This window comes from Pseudorca crassidens, chromosome X (assembly GCF_039906515.1).
Source record: "Pseudorca crassidens isolate mPseCra1 chromosome X, mPseCra1.hap1, whole genome shotgun sequence".
NCBI classification, from domain to species: Eukaryota; Metazoa; Chordata; class Mammalia; order Artiodactyla; family Delphinidae; genus Pseudorca; species Pseudorca crassidens.
In genome coordinates, this window is record NC_090317.1 from 106,666,300 (window position 1) to 106,685,930 (window position 19,631).

At 41.6% G+C, this 19,631-nt stretch overlaps 1 long non-coding RNA gene and 1 pseudogene across 3 annotated transcripts in view; one reads left to right on the plus strand and one right to left on the minus strand.

Annotated features, from left to right (window-relative positions):
- The window catches only part of LOC137217497 (uncharacterized), a 56,663-nt gene that overhangs the window by 21,640 nt on the left and 15,392 nt on the right, over positions 1–19,631 (minus strand). The window lies entirely within an intron of this gene.
- LOC137217278 (myoneurin pseudogene) lies at positions 1,137–3,390 on the plus strand (annotated as a pseudogene).

Here is a 19,631-nt window from a genome sequence, read left to right on the forward strand (position 1 = left end):
CTGTGAAATCATCTCACTTGTCCTGCCCTTTGGAAAAGTGGTGGGTGTGCTGCTTTTTTTTTTTTTTTTTTTTTTTTTTTTTTTGCGGTACGCAGGCCTCTCACTGCCGTGGCCTCTCGCGTTGCGGAGCACAGGCTCCGGACGCACAGGCTCAGTGGCCATGGCTCACGGGCCCAGCCGCTCCACGGCATGTGGGATCCTCCCGGACTGGGGCATGAACCTGCGTCCCCCGCATCGGCAGGCGGACTAACAACCACTGTGCCACCAGGGAAGTCGGGTGGGTGTGCTTTTCACCAGCCTCTCATGACGTTCTAGCGGTAAGAAAAAGAGAATGCAGGAAAATCAGGTGATGCAGCCTAGCTTCCTTCGGTTTTGCATTGCGATTCGGGAGCAAAATGTTACTTACTATATATTATATTACTTTGCTTCCTTTTGACTTGTTTATGCATTTATTCTCTTGGGGACTGAATCTGTTTTGAGGTAGTTCTATTCCCTTGATCAAGAACCACTAACATAGCCATTTCTAAATCCCATCCCCCAATTATGACTTCTTTTAAGTCACTAAAAATAGTCTGCTTTGGGTGTACATGATTCAAAAAAAGGGTCTTTATTTGAAAGGCATTTGGGGTTGGGGGAGGAGAAAATTGGATTAGTGTATTGAAATAGCTTGCATTCCCTCTACACTTTCCTACACTTTCACAACGAATGAAATGGTCACAGCTGGCAGGGGTACTGCTATTTCAAGATTAGAATTTGAGTTTCTCTTCCCAAATTCTACTGAAATAACTAATGAAAACATTTTTAAGGGCTGGAGAACAGGGAAGGGTGCTCTCAGGGAGAAGGAAATGACAGGATGCAGATGGGGGGGGGGTGTGTACTGAGGGCGGTAGCAACCAATATCAAGAACCCACAGTTTTAGCTGCCAGTGAAAGTTAACCTATAACTCAAGTCTATTGGGCTCCCCAACAGAGGCCATGAAGACCCCCAAATTCTGAGCAGCAGACAAATAGAAGGATCTGTGATGGTCAGAAAGCAGGGAGACTGCGGCAACTGCCTCCTGTCTCACTTGCACCACAATTGACTAAATAAGAGAGGTACTTAATACAACTGGTTTGGCCACATTGATAAGGAGCACGATGCACCCAGTAACTTAAAGCTGCCATACGAGCATGGAGGAAAAACTTCCTTAGCCTAGCTCAAGATTCCAGGGAGCAATTTTCAACCCTGCTGTAAATACCTAAAAGCAGCAGCCACTGGTGTTTGCTTATTGACTGGCTAGAAACAAATGCTTAGCAAAACATTCAACCTCCCTGTCTTTCCTATACTCTGTAATCAAGTAATTTTCTAACTAAGAAGAAGCTACAGAAAAGAGTAGAAAGCTTTACGCTTGCTTTTTCGTTAAGGATTAAAAGATTAAAGCAGTGTGACCCACATAACCTTTTAAAATTTTCCTTAAAAATCAGCGAACATATAGAAACGTTTAGCCTCCTGAAAAAAGGACTTCATTCTACAGAATCAGAGAAGAAGAGCAAACTTTGATTTCTAATTTTAATTCCAAACAGAAATTTACAGCTATGTCATATCTCTCAAAAAGGATTAATCAGATCAGGGATGGTTGCTTTCAAATGAAAAGTAACTTTTATGGAACTGTAAACTAAAAATATAGGTAGTGAGATTTCACAAAACTGAGTCAATAGAGAAACTATTCTGGAATTCAGAGGAAAGGGATAGAGATGAAGAGCTAACACATAAGAAATGTGAATTCTAGATCCAGGAGATGCAATAAGGCATACCACAAGGAACGAACACAGCAGACAGGGAAGAAGCAAGAAATATAGAAAAAAGAAACATGGGGATGAGAGGGTTTAAAAAGATTATCAAGATAAACAATAAACAAAGGTGACATCAGAATTCTCCTAAATTTTGTGTGTAAAACTTGAACACACCTGTCTAATTTTGACATGCAAAACAGACAAAATAGGAAATATTATAATCGGCAGTTAAATCTCCATATAATAAAATTTTGTATCTCACGTGAACTAAATATTTTTTCAAATGTCCACCAAACATTAACCAAAAAAAAATATACCCAGAAAACCTGAATTTTTAAAACAATTATACAGGCCACATTTTTCTAATTGCAAGACATTAAATCTTTAAAAATTACTGAATCAAATCAAGCCACCTAAAAGGGGAAGAAGAAAAAAAAACTTCTAAAGCTCTTGATTAAAAACTGGAAATAAAAACAAAGTCAGGGGCTTCCCTGGTGGCGCAGTGGTTGAGAGTCCGCCTGCATGCCCCGGTCCGGGAAGATCCCACATGCCGCGGGGCGGCTGGGCCCGTGAGCCATGGCCACTGAGCCTGCGCGTCCGGAGCACAGGCTCCGCAACGGGAGAGGCCACAACTCTGAGAGGCCCGCGTACCGGGGAAAAAAAAACAAAACAGCCAGATTTAGTTCAGGCAAATCCTCAACAAGAGGCTTTAGCAAAGATGTTATCTCAAACTCAAAGCTTTCCACTCCCAGAAAACAGGGCAGAATAAAAGAGTATGATACCTCAGTGACGGTCAGAGAATGCATCTGTTGAAACAGTTCTAGATGCAAGTAAATTGTCCACACTTGTAACAGAACAAGTTGCACAAAGAAATAATTCAGAACTTGAGTTGATGAAATACATTTCCATTACTAGATGTCTCTGTGCAAACTCTTAACAGTGAAACGAAAATGTGGAAAATCACAGTTCAACTATACTCTGAGAGAAAACACACTGTATTTAATACAGCCAGTGTCAAGAATCCTTACGAGCTGGAAAGCTCCAGGAAAGAGCTGGATCAGAGGTCTTCCAAGGGCAAGCTGATGTGTAACGTGTATGGAAAAGTGGTTTTACAAGCCAGCAGCTTGAGAAGGCACGTGAGTATACATACAAGGGAGTCAAACTCTACCTCTGCCACACGTGTGGAAATGTGTTCACCCAGTATAACCAGCTGAAAACTCAATGTAAGAAAGCCATATAAATGAATTATGTGATAGAGGCTTTTGCTCAAAAGTGCCAGGTACTCATCCGCAGTTGCATTCGCTGTGGTGAGAAAAAACCCTTTAAGTGTGATGTATGTCACTGACCACTTACAACTTCCACAATTTCAAGATTAACAACATGGACAGATAGCGGAGAGAAGTCCTATGTCTAAGATAGGAGTGGACAAAGATTTGCCCGTCCCAGCACGCTGACCTCTCACAGTCGCAGGTTTACTGAAGGAAACCCTTACAGGTGTCATACCCACAAGGAGGCATGTGCTGTCTCTGGTTCTCTTATCTCACACACTCCAAACACGCAGGGGGAAACCATACAAAGGTGGTTGTCTGTGGGAAAACTTCAGCTCAAAAACTTATGATCTCATCAATAAGAAAGGTAATTTATTATGTAGAAGTACTTACAAAGCTATTAAAAATGTAAAGAATCATAAAACGCAAGTTCAGACTAGGCAAAACTCTAGAGTCCAGTGCTAAGATTCCATATGGAAACGTCCTGTACTGGAAGCTATGGATTTGAGGCTTTCTGAAATGACTTTACCAGATGATATCAGTGTTCTCCATCAGATACTTGCTGTGCTTAGCTGGGACTAGAGTTGATTTGCTGGGTACTGGGGGCTGGGGAGAACAGTTAACCGAGGAATAGAAAGTTGCTTATATGTCTCTGTTAGTAAACAAAAATATCTCTGGTAAAACTTTCTGCATCTTCACTGTGCAGTGCTCGTTCTGACTTTTCGCTTTTGAAGTCTAGATATACACACAGCTTTTTAAGGAATGCATATGACAGTACTTTTAAATAGAGTGCTATTTTAATTTTTAATATACATTAAACTTATTTTCAAGTTGCCTGCCTTCCATTTTTATTTTGCATTAACTATTGCTTTAATTTATTTAAGTAGAATCTATCTTATAGTGTGCATCAGCATATAATCTATTCATGATTCATTTTTGACTTGTGAAATTTTTATTTTTCTGTCCTCAAAATTTAAGCAAAGTTCTTAACAGTATCAGCCCAAGAGTGTTGCTGTTTGTAAGCCCAATAGACCAATATGTAAGCAATGGGGGAAAAATTGAAATTTTACAATTCTAGAATATTTGAGCTATCTTTCTTCTTAACATATTCGACTGGAGATATCTTTTCTAATAAAGTATAGAAGGTTCTCATAAAAACTGAAGTGTACATAATTTTTAAAACTAATTTATTGAAGTATAATGGATATGTTTGTAGAGAACTCAGTATTATGGAGGAAACTCAAGGGCAGTGTTTTGCTTTGAGACTACATTTTCAAAATTAATTTTAAATAGGTATTTGGTGTTTTTATCCTGCCAAAAGAGAATTTGAAAATTCAATTCAGGGCTTCCCTGGTGGCGCAGTGCTTGAGAGTCCGCCTGCCAATGCAGGGGACACGGCTTTGTGCCCCAGTCCGGGAAGATCCCACATGCCGCGGAGCGGCTGGGCCCGTGAGCCATGGCCGCTGAGCCTGCGTGGCCGGAGCCTGGGCTCCGCAACGGGAGACGCCCCAACAGTGAGAGGCCCACGTACCGCAAAAAAAAAAAAAAAAAAAAAAAAAAAAAACTTGTTTCATTTTTACATTTATTTATTTATTTATGGCTGCGTTGGGTCTTTGTTGTGGTGCACAGGCTTCTTCATGGCAGTGGCTTCTCGTTGCAGAGCTTGGGCTCTAGAGCACGGGCTTCAGTAGCTATGGCACATGGGCTCAGTAGTTGTGGCTCGCGGGCTCTAGAGCGCAGGCTCAGTAGTTGTGGCGCACGGGCTTAGGTGCTCCGCGGCATGTGGGATCTTCCCAGACCAGGGCTCGAGCCCGTGTACCCTGCATTGGCAGGCAGATTCACAACCACTGCGCCACCAGGGAAGTCCCTGATTCATTTTTAATAGATTAATTTGCTGAAGATAAGGAAAATATACTGAGTTTTAGAAATTTTTTGAGAATCCTCTGGTGTACCTGCTATGCACTTTTTAAAAATGAATATTAAAATCTAAAAGATTTTTACTGAACATAAACAATGCATAACTGCAAATCCCTTGTTTTCTGAATTTGATGTATTATCTTACATAAGGAATGAGAAATTAACTTCAATTATGATATTTTGAGCTACTAGAAGGCAAATTTATTTTAATATTTGAGTGTCTATAAGCTGTATATTTTAATTTTTTTCGTGTCTTAAACATAGCATTTGGTTATTATAGTTTCACAGGGTCCTTTTCCTTGCTTAATGGATATAAAAAAATTTAGGGTTACCTGATGTTAACTGCTACCCTTCCCCTTTATTCTTTGCTCTTGCATTGATTTATTTCACTGTCTCATCTTTGGTCATTAAGTAATCAGTTCCACAAACTCAGTTCCTATACTGCTGACAGAACTGCCTGGTGACATTATTTCTTATTTCTGCCCTGCATTACCTGTGGTTTATTTATTTCCTACTTTTAAACTAGACGTGTAATATAGTTAATGTATTTTCCATTGGTAGTGATTTCTTTCATTGTAATTTTCTGTTTAGAGGTCCAGGTCATAAGAATCAATTAAAGAAAATATAGTAATTACTATAGCTACTCAATTCTTGTAGAGATCTTCACTATTTCTCAGCATGTTCAGCATTTTCACAAGAAAGTACCACCAACAGGATTGACTTCACTGAAGAAGGAATTTGAAATATTGCCTTTGTATAATACACATTAAACTTAGTATTTATTTATCTAAGAAATCTAACCATACGTGTTTATTAACTTAATATGCTGGCTTTAAATAAAATTCATGAATTTATAAAATGCTGAACTAATCTAATCTAGCTTGAATTCAACAGGAATCTGTTCGAACAGATACTACAGTAAAAATGTGAAAAATGATAATACCCAGTGCTCGGGGACCTTCTCACACTGCTAGAGATCAATTTGGCAACATTTAATCAAAGTCTAAATGTGGTCCAGTCCTGGGAAATTTTCACAAAGACATCATTAGGTGTGCAAAGAAGCATGTATCATCCAGTCAAGGTACTGTTTGCCACAGTGAAGAATTAGAAACAACTTACCACTAATGGGGTTGGTTAAGTAAATTGTGTAAGAACTACGTGATATTATTAATTTTTGTCAAAAGTCATAGTTTACATAATATCCAATTGATGGAATTACAGATAATCTTTATTTTCTAAACCGTGACTGAATTTTTAGAATTATTCTTATTTTATGATGACCATGTAATAATTTTATAATCACAAGTATCAAAAAGTCTAAGGAAAGTAAATTGGCCAAGATGTTGGAGTAGGAAGACCGTGAGCTCATTTCTTCTCACCAGAATGACAACTATTTAGAGAACACCTATCAGTGAAAAAGACGGGAACCTACCAAAAGAGATCTTCTACAACTAAAGACAGAAAGAAGAAACCACAAGATGGGTAGGACGGGTGGAGTCACAGTACAGTCAAGACCCAACCCCCCAGGTGGCTGACCCACAAATGCGAGGAAAATTACAATTGCAGACGTCTTCCCCGAGAAGCAAGGGGTCCAAGCCCCACATCAGGCTCCCCAGCCCGAGGGTGCTGCACCAGGAAGCTGAAACCCGGAAACACTTGGCTTTGAGCGCCAGCAGGGCTTCCTTTCAAGAGTCCCAGAGGGCTGTAGGAAATGGAGACCCCACTCTTAAAGGACCAGAAACACATACACTCTGGGACCTAGGGCAGAAACAGTCATTTGAAAGGAGCCTGGGTCAGACCCACCCGCTGATCTTGGTGTGTCTCCCAGAGAGGCAGGAGGCAACATTCCTGGGGACATAGATACCGGAGGCAGGCATTCTGGGAGCTTGTTCTACCATGTGGACACTGGTGCTGGCAAGTGCTATTTTGGAATCCTCCATCTAGCTTATGAGCCTCAGGACGCAGCCCTGACCTCGCCTATCAGCCTGTAGGCAAGAGCACTGGGAAACCTCAGGGCAGTCAACTAGCCAGGTGGCCACACAGCCCCACCCACTGGCAGAGAGGCTGCCCTAAGACCCCTTGAGCCCACAGCCACCCCTGGACACAGCCCTTTCCACCAGAGGGCCGAGGACACTGCACCACACACCAGTGCACAGGGACTAGATCCAGGACCCCCAGAGACCCTGGGACCCAGCCCCACCCACCAGTGGGCAGGCATCAACCTTATAATTGCCAGTACTGCACACCAGGGAGCCTGCTCTAGCCTACGGACCAGCCTCACCCAAAAGCGGGCAGACACCAGCCCCAATAAAACTGCACACCAGGCCCACCACCAGCAGGCCAGCACTAGCCCTGGGACCAGCTGGACCCCAGCCCAGCCCACCAGCAGGTGAACACAAATTTTGGGACACCCTGGACCCCACAGCCATCTGGGTCAGGAACTGGCCCCAATCACGAGTGGTTTGACACCAGATCTGGGACCCCTGAACGCTGCAGCCAGACCCTAGGACCTGGCTGTGCCTGCCAGTAGGCCAGCACTAGGCTCAGTGCACCGCCCCCGCCCCCCCGCCGGGTTGTGCAGCCGGCCACCTCCTGACCCAGCCCAGGCAAGCAGTGGCCAGCAGCCTCTATACAAGGCAGGGCCAGCAAACAACCAGACCAGTGACCAGCCACGCCTACAAGACTACCCATAACAGTTACCTGACAAAACAGAAGGAGCTGTGCAACCCCCACAGGGGGCACCCCTACAGCATATAGCTCTAGTGAACAGAGAGGAGTACCCTGCTGGGATCAAAAACAAAAACAAAAACCTTATGGTTACCAAAGGGGAAAGGTGGGGGGAGAAATAAATTAGGAGGTTGGGATTAACATATACACATTATTATATATAAACCAGATAATCAACAAGGACCCAGTGTATAGCACAGGGAACTATACCCAATAATCTGTAATAAGCTAAATGGGAAAATAATCTGAAAAAGAATAGATACATATATAGCAATCACTCTGCTGTACACCTGAAACCAACACAACATTGTAAATCAACTATACTCCAGTACAAAATAAAAATTTTAAATAAAGGAAACAAAAAACGGTGACAAAAGACACAAAAACCTCAAAAAAAAAAAAAAAAGACATAAGGATGGCCAAAAGGCATATGAAAAGAGGCTCAACATGACTAATTATTAGTGAAATGCAAATCAAAAGTACAATGAGGTATCACCTCACACCAGTCAGAATGGCCACCATCAAAAAGTCTACAAATAACAAATGCTAGCAGGTATGGAGAAAAAGGAAACCTCCTACACTATTGGTGGGAATGTAAATTTGTACCACCACTATGGAGAACAGTATGGAGGTCCCTTAAAAAACTAAAAACAGAGCTACCACACGACCCAGCAATCCCACTCCTGGGCGGATATCTACAAAAGGCAAAAACTCTAATTTAAAAAGATACATACATGCACCATAATGTTCACAGCAGCTCTATTTACAATACCCAAGAGATGGAAGAAACCTAACTGTCCATCAACGGATGAATGAATAAAGATGTGGTGTGTGTGTGTGTGTGTGTGTATACACGTGCGCGCACACACACACACAAACGGAATATTACTCAGCCATAAAAGAGTGAAATAATGTCATTTGCAGCAACATGTAAAGACCTAGAGATTATAATCCTAAATGAAGTAAAACAGAGAAAAACAAATATGATATCACTTATATGTGGAATCTAAAAAATGATACAAATGAAGTGACTTACAAAACAGAAACAGACTCACAGATGTAGAACAAAATTTATGATACAAAAGGGGATAGATGAGGGAGGGACACATTGGGAATTTGGAATTAACATGTACACACTACTATGTATAAAACAGGTAAACAAGAAGGACATACTGTATAGCACAGGGAACTTTACTGAATATTCTGTAATGACCTAAATGGGAAAATAATCTGAGAAAGAACAGATATATGTATATGTATAACTGAATCACTTTGCTGTACACCTGAAACTAACACAACATGGTAATAAATCAATTGTACTCCAATATAAAATAAAATTTTTTTAAAAGGAAAAAAAAACTGTGACAAAGGAGAAAAAAGCTCAAATGAAAAAAAACACAATGGTGCTTCCCTGGTGGCACAGTGGTTGAGAGTCTGCCTGCCGATGCAGGAGACACGGGTTTGTACCCCGGTCCGGAGATGCCACATGCCACAGAGTGGCTAAGCCCGTGAGCCATGGCCGCTGAGCCTGCGCATCCGGAGCCTGTGCTCCACAACGGGAGAGGCCACAACAGTGAGAAGCTTGCGTACTGCAAAAAAAAAAAAACAAAAAAAACCCCACAATGAAGACATACAGGTGGCCAAAATGCACATGAAAGATGCTCAACATCGCTAATTATTAGAGAAATGCAAATTAGAGAAATGCAAATCACCACTACAATGAAGTATCACCTCACAGTCAGGATGGCCATCATCAAAAAGTCTACAAATAATAAATGCTAGAGCAGGTGTGGAGAAAAAGGAACCCTCCTACACTACTGGAGGGAATGTAAATCTGTACAGCCACCATGGAGAATAGTATGGAGGTTCCTTAAAAAACTAAAAACAGAAGTACCATATGATCCAGCAATTCCACTACAGAGCATATATCCAGAGAAAACCATAATTCGAAAAGATACATGCACCCCAATGTTCACTGCAGCACTATTTACAATAGCCAAGCTATGGAAGCAACCTAAATGTCCATCAACAGATGAATGTATAAAGACAGTGTGCTATATATATACGGTGGAATACTACTCAGCCATAAAAAGAACAAAACAATGCCATTTACAGTAACATGGATAGACCTAGAGATGATCACCCTAAGTGAAGTAAGTCAGACAGAGAAAGAGTAATACTATATATATCATGTATATCTGGAATCTTAAAAATGATACAAATGAACTGATTCACAAAATAGAAACAGACTCACAGATTTAGAAAATAAACTTAAGATACCAAAGGGGAAAGGTAAGGGGAGGGATAAATTAGGAGCTGGGGAAAACTTATACACACTACTATATGTACAACAGTTAATCAACAAGGACCTACTATAGAGCAGAGGAAATTCTACTTAATATTCTGTAATAACCTATATGGGAAAAGATATTGAAAAAGAATAGGTATATGTATATATATAACAGAATCGTGTTGCTGTACACCTGAAATTAGCACAACACTGTAAATCAATTATACTCCAATACAAAATAAATATTTTGTAATAAATAAAGACTGTGAGGAAAGACAAAAAAACCTCAAAAAAAAAAAAAAAAAAAAAGACAGGGCTTCCCTGGTGGTGCAGTGGTTGACAGTGCGCTTGCCGATGCAGGGGACATGGGTTCATACCCCGGTCCGGGAAGATCCCACAAGCCGCAGAGCGGCTGGACCCGTGAGCCATGGCCGCTGAGCCTGCGTGTCCGGAGCCTCTGCTCCGCAACAGGAGAGGCCACAACAATGAGAGGCCCGCGTACCGGGAAAAAAAAAAAAAAAAAGACATACACATAGGCAAAAGGCACATGCAAAGATGTCCAACATCACTAATTATTAGAAAAATGCAAACCAAAACTACATTGAGGGACTTCCGTGGTAGCACACTGCTTAAGAATCCACCCGCGAATGCAGGGGACATGGGTTTGATTCCTGGTCTGGGAAGATCCCACATGCCACGGAGCAACTAAGGCTGTGCACACAACTACAGAGCCTGTATGCCACAACTACAGAAGCCCGTGCACTCTAGGGCCCACGTGCCGCAACTACCGAGCCTGCGCGCTGGAACCACGAAAGCCTGCATGCCTAGAGCCTGTGCTCCGCAACAGGAGAAGCCACTGCAATGATAAGCCCGCACACAGCAACAAAGAGTAGTCCCCACGTGCCGCAACTACAGAAAGCCTGCACGCAATAACAAAGACCCAACTCAGCCAAAATAAAAAAACAAAACAAACAAAAAACATGCATTGAGGTATCAACTCGCACCGGTCAGAATGGCCATCCTCAAAAAGTCTACAAATACCGGCTCGGGGTCTCTTCCCTCCACCATCACGGAACTGCCCTGGAGCCCGAGGGAAGGGCAGCCTCACTGAGGATGCCGGCTCTGGAGTGGCCCCGGCGGCCGAAGCCACGACAGTCGTGGGGACAGTGGGCTGGCCGTGTGGATGAAACGCTCTTGTTGCTGCAACCAGGAGTCAGTGCTGTGCCTCTGAGGTGGGAGAGCCAACTTCAGGACACTGGTCCACAAGAGACCTCCCAGCTCCACGTAATATCAAACAGTGAAAATCTCTCAGAGATCTCCATCTCAACACCAACACCCAGCTTCACTCAACGACCAGAAGCTACAGTGCTGGACACCCTATGCCAAACAACTAGCAAGACAGGAACATAACCCCATCCATAAGCAGACAGGCTGCCTAAAATCATAATAAGGCCACAGGCACCCCAAAACACACCACCAGACGTGGACCTGCCCAACAGAAAGACAAGATCCAGCCTCATCCACCAGAACACAAGTACTAGTCCTCTTCACCAGGAAGCTTACACAACCCACTGAACCAACTTTAGCCACTGCGGACAGACTTCCAAGTGTATCCTCATTGGAAGTGACTCATAGGTTTGGTTGAATCAGATGCTCATCAAAATATATTTGGCCTGAAGTACCCTTACATCATTAACTCTTTTTCAACCCTGACAAATTTTATGCTGCTGTTTTTGGCATGAAAAAAAGTCAAATCGAAACAACGCTCTCATTCACACATTCTCTCACACACTCACACACACACTCATTCACACACACACACACACACACACACATATGCTTACTTTGCAATATCAGATTCAGAATTCTGGCTTGTTTTCTGCTATCCAGTTATTGGGACTACTATAAACACATTAACTTTGAGTAATGGACAGGCTTTCCACGTGTAATATTCTTAATTCTCTCTCTCACTTATACGAAAATGTAACTGAGCATTTTGGCTGACTTGGGGCTGGGCCTTGAATCTTCTTCTCTGGCAGGTAGATTTAAGCAACACCTTCCTACCACCTAATTCTATCCCGATTTATGCACTGCTGAGGAGCAACTTAGGACAAAAGCAAGTCAACCCATGTCCCTAGTGATGTTTTACATATACATATGAAGTGTGGACACTGCCTGGTAAGTAATAAACACTTAATAAAGACTTAGTTGAAGGAACGTTTGGGATACTTGGGTCAATGAGCAGGGGGCGCTGCCAGGAGTGGGGATGAGCAACTGACAAGAGTCATATTTTATGAATGAACAATGGGACCACTGGAGAGAGATTTTGTCATAAGGGAAAGAGAAGCTTGGTACAGCTTCTCAGCTGAGGGTTGAACGGAAGTGATAATTTTGACCTCCAAGGAGGTGCGCTATGCAGGCACGAGCTGAACTAACGTGCCCGCAGGCACGAGCTGAACTAACCGCAATGTTCCCAGGCCCCGGCACCCTTCCCTGGGATCATTCTCTTACTGAGAAAAACACAGAGGGAACAAGGGTCCTGTGCCTTTTCTTTCTAGGAGCATAACTGGTGGAAAATTTTTTACATTATCAGGAATGAACAAGAAGGCACAGCTCAGAACTTCAGCTCCAGTGGCGTGGAGGTTCAGCACTGAAGCCCCAGCTGCTCTAGCCAAAACGGCCTTCTCCACCAGAACTGTGGACACACGTAAAGGGTTTGGGATCCCCAGAAACACTTGGTCTCTACAGCCTCCTAACTGTCCTACAGGATTCACTTTCCACATCTTCCTCTTAGTTCTAGAACACCCTGAGTTCTAGTTTATGACATGTAAGTATATGGCTTCTGTTTGTGGTATATATGAGGGTTTCTGTTATTCAATGAAAAATTTTAATTCTCCACATTATTCCAGTCTACTCCAGAATCCCTACCACATTACCATACGAGGGATTTTACTCATGTTCTATGATGCAAAGCTAAAGAAAGAGTTGAATATACAGGAGATTTGAAAATACACATACATGTGTAAATAAACATGAGGAGATTAAGTGGAAAAGAGAGACACCAATGTCTGTCTGTCCTTCTTTTCATACCACCATTCCAATTTTCAGTGTCCTACAATTCAACTCAATTTTGACACTATCTACCTGAAGATAGCATCAGATGCCACAGGGTAAGGGCTCAGTCCCACAAGACTGTCCCCACCCTCAACACACACACACACACACATTTTAGATGCCAATCACCAGTCCGGGTTGTTACTTGTTCTTCTGACCCACCAGTCACAGATCAGAGGTTCCCACAACCCCCTCTCCTCAGGTTCGATTCATTTGCTAGAGCAGCCCAGAGAACTCAGAGAAACATTTTACTTACTAGATCACGGGTATATGATAGAAGGATATAATCGGCAACAGCCAGATGGATGAGGTGCATAGGGCAAGGCTTGGGGAAAGGGTGCAGAGCTTCCATGCCCTCTCCAGGCACACCACTCTCACCACATCTCCACATGTTCACCAACACCGAAGCTCTATGAACTCTGTCCTTTTGAGTGCTTATGGAGACTTCATTACATAGGCAAGACTGATTAAATCACTGGCCATTGGCGATTGAACGCAATCCCCAGCCCCTCTCCCCTCCAGGAGATCTGGGGGTGGGACTGAAAGTTCCAACCCTCTCAGCACTGGGTTGGTTCCCCTGGCAACCAGCTCCCATTTTCGGAGAAAAAGGGGCTTTCCAAAAGTTACCATTGGGCTTTCCTGGTGGCACAGTGGTTGAGAGTCCGCCTGCCAATGCAGCGGACACTGGGAAGATCCCACATGCCGCGGAGCGGCTGGGCCCGTGAGCCATGGCCGCTGAGCCTGCACGTCCGGCTCCGCAACGGGAGAGGTCGCAACAGTGAGAGGCCCGAGTACAGCAAAAAACAAAACAAAACAAGTTACCATTAACATAACAAAGACACCTTTATCACTCTCATTAGGAAGTTCCAAAGGTTTTAGGAGCTCTGTGCCAGCAAAGGGACAAACACTAAATATATATTTCTCATTGTAAATCACAATATCACAGATAGCAAGAAAAGAATTATTGGGACTTCCCTGGTGGGTCCAGTGGGTAAGATGTCACGCTCCCAATGCAGGGGGCCTGGGTTCCATCCCTGGTCTGGGAACTAAATCCCGCATGCATGCCACAACTAAGAGTCCTCATGTCGCAACTAAAAGAGCCCGCATGCTACAACTAAAGACCCCACATGCTGCAACTAAGACCTGGCACAGCCAAAATAAATAATACATATACATTTTTTAAAAAAAGAAAAGAATTATTTTAATGAGAGAGGATAATAAGGGACTGTTTCCTTAACTTATTAATGGTACATAAAAGTACATAAATTTTAAGTGTACAGCCTGAAAAACTTTATATATGAAGACTCTCATGTAACCATCAACCACATCATGGTATGGAATATTAGAAGACTTCTTTGTGTCCTCTGCATGTTGGTTGTCCCCAAAGGGTAACCATTATTTTAATTTATCATCACAGACTAGTTTTGCCAATTTTAAACTTTATATAAAGGAATCATACAATTTGTGGAATGGTTGTTTGTTTTTTGCGGAGACGACAGTTTTTAACAAAGGTTGCTATAGCCCCGATGACATTTAATGGTGGGATTCAGAAGCGAAAACGAACACAAAAACAAATAAATGTACAGTATAAGGAGTCCCTTTCCAAGTCTAACTCTGGGAGTGTTCTCCACCTACCAAAAAAGCCAGGGTGAGCTATAAAACCCTTCTCACAGCAGTTGCAAAGGGAAACACTGTTTCTATGACAAGAGGGATTCAGTCATGAGTATAGTCCCATTGGAGGAGAGTGACTATTTAATATTTCAGTCCAACATAGATCTATCTGCAGAGGCAAGTGGGATCAATAAAAGCTAGAAAGATTAAGAGAGTTGCTATGATGTGTGAGTGGAGACCGAGAACCCTTTATAATCAGGATGTCCACTTTGTACCGATGAGTCCCAAGGGTTTAAAATGGTACTGGGCATATTGCAGGTGAAAAATGGAATATTTCCTGCCATTATCAGTAAACAAAGGACTTCACACTCATCAGCGATTGCAGCCCTCCAATGTGAGCCGGTGAGCCCTGAGGAAACTCAGGCTGTGAAAACACAGGATACTGGCCGCAGATAGCTGAGGTGCAGATCAAAGGAATGATTTCGGTGAGCCCAGACTCTTGCATCTTCCCATACATAGAAAAGCACTAAATTCCTTAACTTGGGATATCTGCTTTTCTTTAATTAACAATATTTTAATGTTCCCAACTACCTGCCCCTTGTTGCAAAACGTCTGTATAACCTGCCTGCCCCCACCTCGGTGCAGTTCTCCCAGGGTTACTTGAGCTGCTGCCTCCAGGGCCTGAAGTCCTAAAAATTCCCACCGAATAAAACATAACTTTCAACTTTTAGGTTGTGAATATTTTCTAAGTTGACATGGGCATTCAACAAATATCTGATTGAAAGAGTGTTGAACTAAATGAATAATGAATAAGGTTGAAGGAAGACTTCTAAAATAATTATATTATATACCCATCACCCAGAAAGTGGGAATAAGCCTACAGACAATGGTACTTGTTTCTGTGAACCTTCAAACTTTCTGTTTAAAAATATTCCAGTTCTAATTCTCTCTCAAGCAGATAACTACGAAATATTATTTTTTACATCTTTATTGGAGTATAATTGCTTTACAATGGTGTGCTAGTTTCTGCTTTATAACAAAGTGAATCAGTTATACATATACATATATCCCCATATCTCTTCCCGCTTGCGTCTCCCTCCCTCCCACCCTCCCTATCCCACCCCTCCAGGTGGTCACAGACCACCGAGCTGATCTCCCTGTGCTATGCAGCTGCTTCCCACTAGCTATCTGTTTTACGTTTGGTAGTGTATATATGTCCATGCCACTCTCTCACTTTGTCCCAGCTTACCCTTCCCCCTCCCCATATCCTCAAGTCCATTCTCTAGTAGGTCTGCGTCTTTATTCCTGTCTTACCCCTAGGTTCTTCATGACATTTTTTTTCTTAAATTCCATGTATGTGTGTTAGCATACGGTATTTGTCCTTCTCTTTCTGACTTACTTCACTCTGTATGACAGACTCTAGGTCCATCCACCTCATTACAAATACGAACACAATTCCTTAAGTACTTTGAAATATCTAAGAGCCCATCAGTTTACTCGCTGAAATTTTTTCTCTGGGTACTAAGGCAGATCTTCCTAGAAAAATGTTAAACCAGTGTTATTTACTAAATGTATGTATTTGGATATCATCTTAACATGCAAGTATTTTAACATCAAAAAGAGAATTGTTCTACAATTTTTTAATTGTCTAACATGATGAATTCCTGTAATTTAAATAATGTCATAATTAAATACACTATGGTATCATGGATTGGATTCTGGAACAGAAAAAGGACATTAGTGAAAAAACTGGTGCAATCCAAGTAAATTCTACAGTTTTAGTAAGTAGTAATGTACCAGTATTCACCTCTTAGGTTTGACAAAGGTATCATGGTTATGCAAGATGTTAACATTAAGAGAAACCAGGTGAAGGGTATATGAGAACTCTGTACTATCTTTACAACTTTTCTATAAATCTAAATTATTCCAAAATTAAAAGTCTATTAAAAAGTAAAGCAGTAAGTCCCAATAGCCTGTGCTGCAGAAGATCATGAATGTTTGCTATTTACTTGACTTTGTTAAGCAGAATTAGACTTACCAGCCAATATACTAATATTAAGGGAGGGGGAAGAAAAGGATCCCTTATGCTTCTTTTACCAAAGGAGCACACGCGGTGGCACAGTAGTTAAGAATCTGCCTGCCAATGCAGGGGACACGGGTTCGAGCCCCGGTCCGGGAAGATCCCACATGCCCTGGAGCAGCTAAGCCCGTGCGCCGCAACTACTGAGCCTGCACTCTAGAGCTGGCGAGCCACAGCTACTGAAGCCCGCACACCTCAACAAAGAGTAGCTCCCAGCTCGCCACAACTAGAGAAAGCCCGTGCGCAGCAACGCAGCCAAAAATAAACTGATTAATTTTTTTAAAAAGTGTTAAAAAAAAAAAGAAACTACTATGAACAATTATATGCCAACAAATTACATAACCTAGAAGAAATGGATAAATTCCTAAAAACATACAACCTAGCAAGATTAAATAATGAAGAAGTAGACAATCTGAATAGACCAATTACTAGTAAGGAGATTGAATCAATAATCAAAAACCTCCTAACAAACAATGGTCCAGGACTAGACAGTTTCACTGGTGAATTCTACCAAACATTCAAAGAATACCAATCCTTTTCAAACTTCCAAAAATAGAAAAGGAAAGAACACTTTCATATTCGTTTTATGAAGCCAGCATTACCCTGATACCAAAGCCAGACAAGGACACAAGAAAATAAAATTATAGGTCAATTTCCCTGATGAACATAGATGCAAAAATTCTCAACAGAATAACAGCAAACTGAATTGAACAGTACATTAAAAGGATCATACACCATGATCAAGAGGAATTTATCCTTGTGACGCAAGGATGGTTCAACATATGCAAAACAATACATGTGATACACCACACTAACAAAATGAAGGATAAAATCATATGATCATCTCAAGAGATTTAGAAAAAGCATTTGGCAAAATTCAACGTCCTTTCATGATAAAAACTCACAACAAATTCAGTATAGAGGGAATGTACCTCAACATAATAAAGGCCATATATGACAAGTCCACAGCTAACACCATACTCAAGGATGAAAAGCTGAAAGCTTTTCCTCTAAGATCAGGAACAAGACAATGATACCCACTTTCACCACTTTATTCAACATAGTCCTGAAAATCTTAGAGCAATTAGGCAAGAAAGGGAAATAAAAGACATCCAAGTCAGAAAGAAAGCAGTAAAATTCTCTACTTGCAGATGACATGATCTTATATATGGAAAACCCTAAAGGCTCCACCAAAAACTGAACTATCAATGAATTCAGTAAGTTGCAAGACACAAAAATCAATATACAAAAATCAGTTGTGTTTCTATACATTAACAATGAACTACTGGAAAGAGAAATTTTGAAAACAATCCCATTTACATAGCATCACAAAGAATAAAATATTCAGGAATAAATTTAACCAAGGTGCTAAAAGATCTATACACAGAAAACCATAAAACATTAATGTAATTAAAACAAACACAAATAAATGGAAGGATGTCTGTGTTCATTCTTTGGAAGAATATGGTTAAAACGTCCACACTAGGGGCTTCCCTGGTGGCACAGTGGTTGAGAGTCTGCCTGCCCATGCAGGGGACACAGGTTTGAGCCCTGGTCTGGGAGGATCCCACATGCCGTGGAGCAACTGGGCCCGTGAGCCACAACTACTGAGCCTGCGCTCCACAACAAGAGAGGCCGCGACAGTGAGAGGCCCGCGCACCACGATGAAGAGTGGCCACCACTCGCCACAACTAGAGAAAGCCCTCACACAGAAACGAAGACCCAACACAGCCAAAAATAAATTAATTAATTAATTTTAAAAAAAGTCCACAATATACAAAGCAATCTACAGATTCAATACAATCCCTATTATAATTCCAATGGCATTTTTCACAGAAAACAATCCTAAAGTCTGTATGGAACCACAAAAGATACAGAAAATTTGAAGCAATCTTGAGAACAAAGCAGGAGGCATGACACTTTTGATTTTAGACTATTTTATAAAGCTACAGTAATCAAGACAGTATTGTATTAGCACAAAAAACAGACACATAGATCAATGGAACATAAGAGAAAGCCCAGAAATAAATCCATGCATATATGGTCAGTTAATTTAGGACAAAGGAGCCAAGAATATACAATGGGGAAAGGATAGTCTCTTCAATAAATGGTGTTAGCAAAACTGGATATCCACATGCAAAAGAATAAAACTGCATCCCTGTCTTACACCATATACAATATCAACTCAAAATGGATTAAAGACTTGCACATAAGATCTTTAACCATAAAACTCATAAAAGAAAACACAGGAGTAAACTCCTTGACATTGGTCTTGGTGCTGATTTTTTGGATTTGACACCAAAAGCAAAGGCAACAAAAGAAACATTAATAAGCAGGACTACATCAAACTACAAAAATCAAAGACATACAAATGGCCAACAAGTACATGAAAAGGTTCTCATTAATTATCAGGGAAATGCAAATCAAAACCACAATGAGGGACTTCCCTGGTGGTCCAGTGGGTAAGACTGTGCTCCCAATGCAGCGGGCCCAGGTTCAATCCCTAGTCGGGGACTAGATCCTGCATGCATGCCACAACTAAGAAGTCTGCATGCCGCAACTAAGAGTCCACATGCCGCAACTAAGACCCAGCGCAGCCAGAATAAATAAATATTAAAACAAAACCAAAACCACAATGACATGTCACCTCATACCTGTTAGGATGTCTGTTATCAAAAAAACAAGACATAACAAATATTGGTAAGGATGTAGAGAAAAGGGAACCCTTGTACACTGTTGACAGGAATGTAAGTTGGTATAACCACTATGGAAAATCGTATGGAGGTTTCTCAAAAAAATTAAAAATAGTACTGCCATGTGATCCAGCAATCCCACTTCCAAGTATACATCCG